Raw genomic sequence first — 13,510 nt, forward strand, 5'->3', positions numbered from 1 at the left:
ACATGTGTTTATATTTTTGTTCAGTGTAGTATTTGAACCCAGATGTGGTATGGATGGAGAACATCTGAGCGTCATCAGACAGAGACATGTCTGGCTGCAGCTCTGCCATCACGTAGTAATCCTCCATATTCACCTTATAGGTATGCAAAGGAATGTGTTATTGGCCAGCAGTCTTCTTAGTAACGAGACAAACAGATACAAACGGTACAATTAGTGGTTGTTATTTGTATTGATGTCAACAAATTATATATCCACTTTCGTAATGTATTTGGATGGGAGAGCATAAAGATGGTGGTCCCCATGAATTTAATAAAAGTTTGTGGTCCTACGCACATCGTTAAAAACATAGGTGCTGGGCTAACAAAGAATACTAGTATAGAAGATTTGTTTCAGATGGGAACGTTGTCAATAAAGCCGTGATTTAACAATGTTGTCAAACAGTGTTGTTCTATACTGCATTTACCACAAATGACTAGTTCTGCTAAGTTCGCCGTGTTGTACGTTGCTCTCTGTTACTATTGTTTGTGTGGTAATTAGCACAGTATACATGATCCTAATGTTAGCTTCAAAACACAACGCAATTTGAAAACCAAAAAGAGTAGATTGTGCTGATTTATGGCACGATATCCACGTTGATCAGTGGTGCCCAGGTTAGACCAAGGACATTCAGAAGCTCTGACCAGCTCCTGTAGTCAAGACCCCCCGTGCTGAAATATCACTCTCATCTGCTGTTTCTACCACTGTCTACATCCAAATCAGGTCAGATAAACATGGTCATATCCAGCTGCTGTGTTTGCATTTCTGGAGCTTATTGTTTGTAGGATTTAGCCCGGCGCATACACAACTTTGTAATTAAAGTAAATATTTGAGGAAAGCATTCTGATGCTTGTGTGTGTGTGTGTGTGTGTGTGTGTGTGTGTGTGTGTGTGTGTGTGTGTGTGTGTGTGTGTGTGTGTGTGTGTGTGTGTGTGTGTGTGTGTGTGTGTGTGTGTGTGTGTGTGTGTGTGTGTGTGTATCTGCTTGTGTCTGTGTTAGGCATGGGATCTAGGGGTATGTTTCGTTGTTTACCTTTTCTCCATGCAGACGGCTATTCCTTATAAGACTGCAGTTCTACATTGTTATTCTATAAGTCTCTTATACATGTGTAATGTTTACATGCCTAGTGTTTGCATAGCTTGTAAGTCCCTCATCATAGCAACTGCTTCTGTCTACTGTCAACCAAGAACCATTCATTATGCACTAGAAAGACTAGTGTAACAATACATGTTCAGTGTTGTCTTGATATCCATGTTGGTCAGTGGTGCCCAGGTTAGACCAAGGACATTCAGTAGCTCTGACCAGCTCCTGTAGTCAAGACCCCCTGTGCTGAAATATCACTCTCATCTGCTGTTTCTAACAATGTCTCCTACCAAATCAGGTCATGGATCATTTAACCAAACTCGTATCCAAACTCCATGTTTGCATTTCTGGAGCTCATTTTTTATAGGATTTAGCCTGGCACTCATACAACTTTGTAATTAGAGTAAATATTGACTTTATATGCATGTTGCCTTTGTATCCATCAGTGAGTATTGGCCAAACATTTGTACATGTATCAAAGTTGGGCCACATGATTGTTTATTAACATCATGCAGTGAGGTCACATTGACTCAAACTCTCTCCCCACTGCACATGTGTCCCGTGTCGGCGTGGGTACGAATCCATCACACTGCATATTTTATTTTGACACATATTCTCCTGTCTTTCCTGTGCCCTCTACTCACAGTCCAATGTACGAGAGGAGTGGGAACTGCCCGCATTCATTTGAAGACCAAATGCAGCTGTTTTTATCTCAATATCAAATCATGTCTGAGTAACAAGTACACTACGTGACTAAAGTATGTGGACACCTGTTCGTTGAACATCTCATTCCAAAATCATGGGCTTTAATATGGAGTTGGTCCCCCCTTTGCTGCTATAACAACTTGCACTCTTCTGAAACATTGCTGCGGGGAGCAAGAGCATTAGTGAGATCGGGCACCGATGTTGGCCGACAAGGCCTGGCTCGGCGTCGGCATTCCAATTCATCCCAAAGGTGTTCGATGGGTTTGAGGTCAGGGCTTTGTGCAGGCCAGTCAAGTTATTCCACACCGATCTAGACAAGCCATTTCTGTATAGACCTCACTTTTTGCCTGGGGGCATTGTCAGGCTGAAAAGGGAAAGGGTCATCCCCAAACTGTTGCCACAAAGTTGGAAGTACAGAATCATCTAGAATATAATTGTATGCTGTATGCTGTATGCTCACAGCCGAATCCATGAAAAACAGCCCCAGACCATTATTCCTCCTCCACCAAACTTTACATTTGGCACTATGCATTCGGGCAGGTAGCGTTTTCCTGACATATACCAAATCCAGATTCGTTTGTCGGACTGGCAGATGATGAAGCGTGATTCATCACTACAGATAACGCATTTCCACTGCTCCAGAGTCCAATGGCGGCGAGCTTTACACCACTCCAGCCGATGCTTGGCATTGCGCTTGGTGATCTTAGGCTTGTGTGCGGCTGCTCGGCCATGGATACCCTTTTCATGAATCTCCCAAAGAAACAGTTCTTATGCTGACGTTGCTTCCAGATGCAGTTTGGAACTCAGTAGTGAGTGCTGCAACTGAGGACAGACGATTTTCACATGCTACGTACTTCAGCACTCGGCGGTCACGTTCTGTGAGCTTTTGTGGCCTACCACTTCACGGCTGAGCGGTTGTTGCTCCTAGACGTTTCCACTTCACAATAACAGCACTTACAGTTGACCTGGACAGCTCTAGCAGGGTAGACATTTGACGAACTGACTTGTTGGAAAGGTGGCATCCAATGAGCTCTTCAGTATTCTACTGACAATGTTTGTCTATGGATATGGCTGTGTGCTCTAGTTAATACACCTGTGTGACTGAAACGGGTGTGACTGAAATAGCCGAATCCACTAATTCAAATCCACTAATAGTATACCTTACTGTGATTGCTTTCAATCAAAATTGTCAAATCAGAACAAAAAATGTGCTTCTTAGCAAGAGCAATTTTTCAAGCAAGAATTGGGCAAGGACTGTCTGGGAGTGGTCTGAGCGAGGAGGGGAAAACTGAAAACTAGCTGTTATTGGCAGAGAGGTTTTGAACTCTCTTTGTTATTGGTCTATTAACTAATTTACTGCATGGTGATGTCACCATGGAAGGCCAAAACTCCATCCCACCTAAACAGGTTGACATTTCAGGCGTTCATTTCAAACAGCTCTTAAACTAAAACGGCATTAGCATCATTTTCACAATGTCACAGTATTATTCCAAACTCATAGTGTGGAAATATATATATATAAAAACAGGATAATCAAGTTTTTGACTGCACTGGGCTTTTAATAAGAGCAACCATCAGAACCCTCTCCAATAGTAATACTTTATAGGCCTCCTGGACCTGCGGTACAAGCCTTTAAACGTTCACGGGCATCGGAGCTGTATATCGTGTGCCAGGAGATCACTGTACAGTACATGAGTAAGAGTAATGAAAGCCTTTAAACGTTCACGGGCATCGGAGCTGTATATCGTGTGCCAGGAGATCACTGTACAGTACATGAGTAAGAGTAATGAAAGCCTTTAAACGTTCACGGGCATCGGAGCTGTATATCGTGTGCCAGGAGATCACTGTACAGTACATGAGTAAGAGTAATGAAAGCCTTTCGAATATAATATCATTTTAAACCATTGCATAGTATTCTCTGATCCTCACCCACCATTATTGTTACCAATGACACAGCCATCTTGGGCCCATAGAGGGTCTCTTGTAGAATCTTACTTTAGTTAAGGACGCGTAAATGTAACATAAATCCCTTTTTTATACACTCATCTCTCTAAGTGTATTCTGACCTTGAACTCAAGCATGAGAATATCAGGCTATTCATTGTTTGGGTTGAAGATCAAAGAAACGGAGGTGGGTCTACAGATACACTGTATTCTGACCTTGACATAATTCCCTCATAATTACATTCCAGTCGGAACGGAGCCTCTCCTTAATACTACTTAATATACTTAATATTTCTATAATAATAAATAACTGTCACGCTCTGACCATAGTTTGCTTTGTATGTTTCTATGTTTTGTTTGGTCAGGGTCTGATCTGAGTGGCATTCTATGTTGTATGTCTAGTTTGTCTATTTCTATGTGTTTGGCCTGATATGGTTCTCAATCAGAGGCAGGTGTCATTTGTTGTCTCTGATTGGGAACCATATTTAGGTAGGCTGTTTTGTATTGTGGGTTGTGGGTGATTGTTCCTGTGTTTGTGTTCACGTTACGGGACTGTTTCATCGTCGTCTGTTTGTTGGTTTATTGTTATGGTTCTTGTTCAAGTATTCTAATTAAAATGAATACTCACCACGCTGCATCTTGGTCCTCCTCTATTTCGCCCGACGAAGATCGTTACAGAATCACCCACCACAACCGCACCAAGCAGCGTGGTAACGGGCAGCAGCAGCAGCAGCGGCCGAAATCTCAGGACTCCTGGACATGGGAGGAGATTTTAAACGGAGAAGGACCCGTTTGGTGAAGGACCCGCTCAGGTTGGTGAATATCGCCGCCCCAAAGCAGAGCTGGAGGCAGCGAAAGCTGAGAGGCGGTGGTATGAGGAGGCAGCACGAAAGCGCGGTTGGAAGCCTCAAAAATGTATTGGGGGGTGGCACACGGGGAGTGTGGTTAAGTCAGGTAGGAGACCTGAGCCAACTCCCCGTGCTTACCGTGGAGAGAGAGGGACCGGCAGGCACCGTGTTATGCCGTGAGGCGCACGGGGTCCCCGGTGCGCAGGCAGAGCCCGGTGCAGTACATAGCAGCGTCTCGTATCGGCCGGGATAGAGTGGGCATCGAGCCAGGTGCCATGAAGCCGGCTCAGCTCATCTGGTCTCCAGTGCGTCTCCTCGGGCCGGGGTACATGGCACCAGCCCTACGCATGGTGTCCCCGGTTCGCCAGCACAGCCCAGTGCAGGCTATTCCACCTCACCGCACTGGCCTGGCTACGGGGAGCATTCAGCCAGGTAGGGTTGGGCAGGCTCGGTGCTCGAGACCTCCAGTGAGCCTCCACGGTCCGGTCTATCCGGTGCCTCCTCCACGTAGAGACCTCCGGTGGCAGCCTCACTCACTACCCGTCTGAACAGCACAATAACACTACAATGACACTGTTCTCCATGCACTGTAAGTTACACATTGATAAGAGCATATGTCACATTTAACCTTTATTTAACTAGGCAAGGCAGTTTATAATGACAGTCTATCTTGTTCAGGAGTAGAACAACAGATTTTTACCTTGTCATCTCAGGGATTTGATCCAGCAACCTTTTGGTAACTGGCCAAATGCTCGAACCCAATGCTCTAACCACTAGGCTAGCTGCCACCCCAAATGGTTTTATTTATAGAATGGTGTTATTTCTATTTGGGCTCTTGAGTGGCACAGTGGTCTAAGGCACTGCGTCTCTGTGCAAGAGGCAGCATCTCTATCCCTGGTTTGAATCCAGGCTGAATCACATCCAGCTGTGATTGGGAGTCCCATGGGGCGGCGCACAATTGGTCAAGCGTCGTCCGGGTTTGGACAGTGTAGGCCATCATTGTAAATAAGAACTTGTTCTTAACTGACTTGCCTAGTTGAATAAAGGTTACAATATAAATAACACCATGCTCTGTAAGTTACACATTGATTTGAGCTAGGTAAATGAGTAAGGGGATTGTAAATGGAAGTAGTTTAAGATTCATTTTACTCTTATAATTTCTGGTGACAAGTCATATGGCAGCAAACTGAAACATATCAACTTATCATCTTTTCCACAGTAAAGTTTATGAAATGTTGGCCTTGTAACTTTTAACTAAGCTATAGGCTTCTGTAGCCATGCACAAATGACAGTATATTGCACCAAGCCTACTGAGTTGTTTTAAGTAAGTAACAAGTAAGTAAGCAACAAGAACATTTCCCAGGACATAGACATATCTGATATTGTCAGAAAGCTTACATTCTTGTTAATCTAACTACACTGTCCAATTTACAGTAGCTATTAGAGTGAAATAATACCATGCTATTGTTTGAGGAGAGGGCACAGTTATGAACTTGAAAAGTTATTCATTAACATATTAGGCACATTTGGGCAGTCTTGACACAACATTTTCAACAGAAATGCAATAGTTCATTGGATCAGTCTGAAACTTTGCACATGCATTGCTGCCATCTAGTGGACAAAATATAAATAGTAAATGGGCTGGAATAATACATGATGGCCTTTCTCTTGCATTTCAAAGATGATGGTACAAAAAAATACAAAAGAACGGTTGTTTTTTTTCTTTGTATTTTCTTTTACCAGATCTATTCTGTTATATTCGCCTACATTCCTTTCACATTTCCACAAAGTTCCTTTCACATGGTACCAAGAATATGCATATCCTTGCTTCAGGGCCTGAGATATAGGCAGTTAGATTTGGGTATGTAATTTTAGGTGAAAATGTTATATTCCATTAGCCTAAATCGTCAGTTTGCTTTTCTCTCCTCTGTCATGTCCGTGCATAAAGGCTCTCCAAACCTGTTTTTTTTTATTATTCATAAATACTTTCCTAACCCTAAATAACGTACAAGATCATAAATCTACCAATTGGTGCTGAATTAAATGTATTCAGTGGCTGCAAAGGAATCATGCTTGCAAAGCCTATTTAGCACCCGCATAAGGTAAGTCTGAATACCGCATAAGGTAAGTCTGAATACCGCATAAGGTAAGTCTGAATACCGCATAAGGTAAGCCTGAATACCGCATAAGGTTAGCCTGAATACCGCATAAGATAAATCTGAATACCGCATAAGGTAAGTCTGAGTACCGCATAAGGTAAGCCTGAAAACCGCATAAAGTACGTTTGAATATCTTAAAATGCACAAATAAAATATATTATTATTATTATAATACTCTTTAAAGTATTAGGAACAGAAATATAAACGCAACATGTAAAGTGTTGATCCCATGTTTCATGAGCTGAAATAAAAGATCCCAGAAATGTTCTAAATGCACAAAAATATTATTTCTCTCAAATGTTGTGCACAAATTTGTTTACATCCCTGTCAGTGAGCATTTATCTTTAGCCAAGATAATCCATCCACCTGACAGGTTTGGCATATCAATAAGCTGCTTAAACAACCTGATCATTACACAGGTGCACCTTGTACTGGGGACAATAAAATGCCACTTTAAAATGTGCAGTTTTGTCACACAACACAATGCCACAGATGTCTCAAGATTTGTGGGAGTGTGCAATTGGCATGATGACTGCAGAAATGGTCACCAGAGCTGTTGCCAGAGAAATTAATGTTCATTAAGCTGCCTTCAACGCTATTTTAGAGAATTTGTCAGTACGTCCAACCGGTCTCAGAACTGCAGACCACGCCATCCCAGGACCTCCACATCCGGCTTCTTTACCTGCGGGATTGTCTGAGGGGGGGAGGTGGGTTGCTGAGAACTACTTTTGTCGGGCAAAACTTATTCAGATTGGCTGGAACTGGTTCCCCAGTGGGAGCCAGGCCCAGTCATGTGAAATCCATAGATTAGGGTCTAATTAATTTCATTCAATTGCCTGATTTCTTCATATGAACTGTAACTCAGTAAAATCTTTGAAATTGTTGCATGTTGCGTTTATATTTTTGTTCAGTATAATTTTTAGGAAGTGTAAAAATGCAAAAATATTTACTGTATTGTGTTATACAGTCTTTAAATGGATCTCTACAGATCGGTGTCCCATCCGCGGGATGGTTAGAGCTAATATGCGCTAATGCGATTAGCATGAGCTTGTAAGTAACAAGAACATTTCCCAGGACATAGACATATCTGATATTGGCAGAAAGCTGAAATTCTTGTTAATCTAACTGCACTGTCCAATGTACAATAGCTATTACAGTGAAATAATACCATGCTATTGTTTGAGGAGAGTGCACAGTTATGAACTTGAAAAGTTGTTAGTAAACCAATTAGGCATATTTGGGCAGTCTTGACACCAGATTTTTAACAGAAATGCAATAGTTCACTGGATCAGTCTAAAACTTTGCACACATCTAGTGGCCAAAATCTAAATTGCACCTGGGCTGTAATAATGCATTAAGGCTTTTCTCATGCTTTCCAAAGATGATAGTACAAAGAAATGCAAAAACAGGCTTTTTTTTACATTACGTTCACATTTACACAAACTTCAAAGTGTTTCCTTTCAAATTGTATCTAGAATATGCATATCCTTGCTTATTGTCCTGAGCTACAGGCAGTTAGATTTGGGTTGATCTTTATAGGCGACAATTTAAAAAAAGGGGCGGATCCGTAATTATAATTATGACTGATATAGAAAATCTGTGTCACCTACATTTGGATCAAGTGATTGAGAGAGTGTGTGTGTGTCGGGGAGGTGGTGGGCAGGGGGTCATTCGGGAATGCTTTTTGGGAACTGCATGACTTGACATTATCTCCAGTGTTCACTAACCCCACAGTGAACATAGCTTACTTGGCAAGAGCTGGCTGCCTGTCGGACGGCTGTGACAGGAGTGGAGCTCAATTGGACTTCTTCAAGACTTGTTGATGCTGTCGAGTTGGTTTGACCCAGAGCAAAGGGAAGGAGAGGGAGAAAGGGAGAATGAGAGAAAGAAGGGAAGAAGAGAGGCAGAGAGCTTTGACAAAGGAAGGGTTGGGTTGGGTTGGGAAGAACTCCATGACCCAAACGTTGAATGTGAGCCGAATGTAAAAAGAGTCTGAGGAGACCGGACCGATACAACAGCTGGCTTGGAGACAGAGAGAGGGGGAGGAGACAGCGAGAGAGAGAGAGAGAGAGAGAGAGAGAAAGAAAGGGAGGAGGTTGGAGAGACAAAGAGAGAGGGTGAGAGAGAGAGGGGATAGAGAGAGGGTGAGAGAGGAGAGAGAGGGAGAGTGTGGGTAGACAGACAGAGACAGGATGAGAGACTATGAGAGAAGGAGAGGAGGAGAGAGAGGTAAACAGGCGAGACAAAGTTGACTGTCCACTCGATTTGTTACCCTGCCCATCAATCCTGCTGTTGTTTTGAAGTGTGCCTCCCCTGTTTCCCCTGTTCCTTCCTGTTTCCCCTGTTCCTTCCTGTTTCCCCTGTTCCTTCCTGTTTCCCCTGTTCCTTCCTGTTTCCCCTGTTCCTTCCTGTTTCCCCTGTTCCTTCCTGTTGCTCCTGTTTCCCCTGTTCCTTCCTGTTGCTCCTGTTTCCCCTGTTCCTTCCTGTTGCTCCTGTTTCCCCTGTTCCTTCCTGTTGCTCCTGTTTCTCCTGTTCCTTCCTGTTGCTCCTGTTTCCCCTGTTCCTTCCTGTTGCTCCTGTTTCCCCTGTTCCTTCCTGTTGCTCCTGTTTCCCCTGTTCCTTCCTGTTGCTCCTGTTTCTCCTGTTCCTTCCTGTTGCTCCTGTTTCCCCTGTTCCTTCCTGTTGCTCCTGTTTCCCCTGTTCCTTCCTGTTTCCCCTGTTCCTTCCTGTTTCCCCTGTTCCTTCCTGTTTCCCCTGTTCCTTCCTGTTTCCCCTGTTCCTTCCTGTTTCCCCTGTTCCTTCCTGTTGCTCCTGTTCCCCCGCCTTCTCCTTCACATGCTCATCACACTGACAAAATCCTCACGTGCAAATATAGCTTCCTTTTTCTGTGTTAGGGTATGTTGTAACGAGTGATAACACCACCAGTCCTGGTGCCTTGTAATGATAGATGACTGAGCACAAAGTGAGCATTATCAAAACTGTCTGCCTGCCTGTCTGTCTCTGTGTGAGAGAGTGAGAGAAAGAGAGTGAGAAACAGAGAGAGAACAGGGGACAGGAAAAGCATTGTTCTGCTGGCCCAGCTAGAGTTTTCTGGGTTAGTGGTGTAGGAGAACATGTAGGAACACAGAGTCCTTAACCCCATCCCCAATCTCTAACCTCTAATCCTAACAACTAACCTCAGCTCCATCCCCAACCTCTAACCTCTAACCTTAACACCTAACCTCAGCTCCAGCCTCTAACCTCTAACCCTAACACCTAACCTAAATTCAGCTCCAACCTCTAACCTCTAACCTCTAACCCTAACAGCTAATCTCAGCTCCAACCCCAACCTCTAACCCTAACACCTAACCTCAGCTCCAGACTCTAGCCTCTAACCCAAACACCTAACCTCAGCTCCAGACTCTAGCCTCTAACCCAAACACCTAATCTAATATCAGTTCCAACCCCAGACTCTAACCTCTAACCATAACACCTAATCAAACCTAATCTCTGCTACAGCTTCTAACCTCTAACCCTAACAAATAACCTCAGCTCCAGCCTCTAACCGCTAACCCTAACACCTAACCTCAGCTCCAGCCTCTAACCGCTAACCCTAACACCTAACCTCATCTCCAGCCTCTAACCTCTAACCCTAACACCTAACCTCATCTCCAGCCACTAACCTCTAACCCTAACACCTAACCTCAGCTCCAGCCTCTAACCTCTAACCCTAACACCTAACCTCAGCTCCAGCCTCTAACCCTAGCACCTAACCTCATCTCCAGCCTCTAACCTCTAACCCTAACACCTAACCTCAGCTCCAGCCTCTAACCCTAACACCTAATCTTATCTCAGCTCCAGCCTCTAACCCTAACACCTAATCTTATCTCATCTCCAGCCTCTAACCTCTAACCCTAACACCTAACCTCAGCTCCAGTCTCTAACCTTTAACCCTAACACCTAATCTTATCTCAGCTCCAGCCTCTAACCCTAACACCTAATCTAACCTCAGCTCCAACCCCAGCCTCTAACCCCAACACCTAATCTAACCTCAGCTCCAACCCCAGCCTCTAACCCTAACACCTAATCTAATCTCAGCTCCAACCCCAGCCTCTAACCCTAACACCTAATCTAACCTCAGCTCCAACCCCAGCCTCTAACCCTAACACCTAATCTTATCTCAGCTCAAGCCTCTAACCCTAACACCTAATCTAACCTCAGCTCCAACCCCAGCCTCTAACCCCAACACCTAATCTAACCTCAGCTCCAGCCTCTAACCTCTAACCCTAACACCTAATCTAACCTCAGCTCCAACTCCAACCTCTAACCCTAACACCTAATCTAACCTTAGCTCCAACCCCAGCCTCTAACCCTAACACCTAATCTAACCTCAGCTCCAACCCCAGCCTCTAACCCTAACACCTAATCTAACCTCAGCTTCAACCCCAGCCTCTAACCCCAACACCTAATCTAACCTCAGCTCCAACCCCAGCCTCTAACCCCAACACCTAATCTAACCTCAGCTCCAACCCCAGCCTCTAACCCTAACACCTAATCTAAACTCAGCTCCAACCCCAGCCTCTAACCCCAACACCTAATCTAACCTCAGCTCCAACCCCAGCCTCTAACCCTAACACCTAATCTAACCTCAGCTCCAACCCCAGCCTCTAACCCCAACACCTAATCTAACCTAAGCTCCAACCCCAGCCTCTAACCCCAACACCTAATCTAACCTTAGCTCCAACTCCAACCTGTTGTCTCCGACTAGAGCAGCCTACTACTTTTCATTTTCAAATCATTTCAATCAATCAATAACCTTAATGCTAACTCCATTTGATCAGCTATTGACATCCACTGAAACGTATGCTAACTCCATTTGATCAGCTATTGACATCCACCGAAACGTATGCTAACTCCATTTGATCAGCTATTGACAGCCACCAAAACAGAATCATCAGAGTGTTCTCTATCTAATCAGTCTCCCTCATGAAATAGGTCATCTGAATTCAACGTGACTTCCTGCTTAAGTAAAGGTTAAATAACGTAAAACACCGATTGGCTTACTTGGGTAAACATCTTATGTGACACAGAAACCAATGCATTGTCACCATTTTATATCACTACGTAGTCAGATTCAAACTGAATGTTTGGCAATGGAGACCACTCTAGCATTAACGACACAGCACTTGTTTTTCCTATAAGATGATTATATATGTAACTGCCCTTTAACCCCTATAACGTTATGCTATACCGTTAGGAAACTTTGTTGTGAAACTGAAATGTTAGTAACACTATATTTGGATAGTACCAAGGAGATGGTCGGGAGAAGATCAGGAGATGGTCAGGAGAAGGTCAGGAGACGATCAGGAGACGATCAGGAGACGGTCAGGAGACGATCAGGAGACGGTCAGGAGAAGGTCAGGAGATTGTCAGGAGATGGTCAGGAGATGGTCAGGAGATGGTCAGGAGATGGTCAGGAGATGGTCAGGAGATGGTCAGGAGACGGTCAGGAGACGGTCAGGAAAAGGTCAGGAGACGATCAGGAGACGGTCAGGAGATGGTCAGGAGATAGTCAGGAGATAGTCAGGAGATTGTCAGGAGATTGTCAGGAGATTGTCAGGAGATGGTCAGGAGACGATCAGGAGACGGTCAGGAAAAGGTCAGGAGACGATCAGGAGACGGTCAGGAGACGGTCAGGAAAAGGTCAGGAGACGGTCAGGAGACGGTCAGGAGACGGTTTGTAGATGTTCAGTAGGTGTTCAATAATTGTCAACAACATTTCAACTAACTATCCACTAACATTAACTGTAGCCCTAACAGTATGATCATCTGTAGAGCCTCTATATGGGACAGTCCAGATAAAGGTTGACCTGGGTGTTTAGCAAGATGTCACCTCTATAGATTTTAACTATCTGCCACCCTGCTATGATTTAAGGTAATACTGTTGCCAAACATTTCAGTTTGGCAATTGTGTCACCTCTTTGGACGTAAGAAACAATCTATAGCTCCTAAGCCTTTGTAAGATGACTGTGCCCTCACGTGGATAAATGTCATATAAAAACAAACAACTGTGGCTTAAATAACGACCATGACCAGTGGAGGGAGATTGGCTTATAATAATGGCCGGAATGGAGAACATGGAATGGCATCAAACACCATGGAAACCATGGAAACCATGGAAACCATGTGTTTGATAACATTCCACAGATTCTGCTCCAGTCATTAACACGAGCCCTATCCTCCCCAATCAAGGTGCCACCAACCTCCTGTGACCATGACATTACATCCTGTAAGTGCAGCCATTGGCTTGTACCCATCGACTTTCTTTATGGCCTAGAGGAACAGGCTTTCTGTATACAGTACCCGGTATAAAGCTTCTGCAGGAGAGAGATGAGGCTGGATGTATGGAAGACTGAGGATACGAAGCATCAAGCTGGCTGGGTCATACCTCAATTATCCCCCCTCTCACTCTCGTCTCCTTCCAGTCACCTGTAGTCAGAAACACAAGAAACACAAACGCTTCTCAGATCCGTGTAGAAGAAGGAATGGAGACAAGGAAAGGACTTTGGGGACATCATTTGAGACCAGAGGTGGGTGAATCTTACCACCTGCCCGCAATGGCTTGTAGGGGTGCTGGGTGGTGTTTTAGACCATGCGCCCCGGGGTGCATCTCAAAGGTCTAAAAGCAGTGAGTGAGTCATCATGAGGGGTAGCTATATAATGAGTTCATAAAAGGTCTGAATTTCCCACATGGCAG

Source organism: Salvelinus fontinalis, chromosome 16 (genome assembly GCF_029448725.1).
Source record: "Salvelinus fontinalis isolate EN_2023a chromosome 16, ASM2944872v1, whole genome shotgun sequence".
Taxonomy (NCBI): domain Eukaryota; kingdom Metazoa; phylum Chordata; class Actinopteri; order Salmoniformes; family Salmonidae; genus Salvelinus; species Salvelinus fontinalis.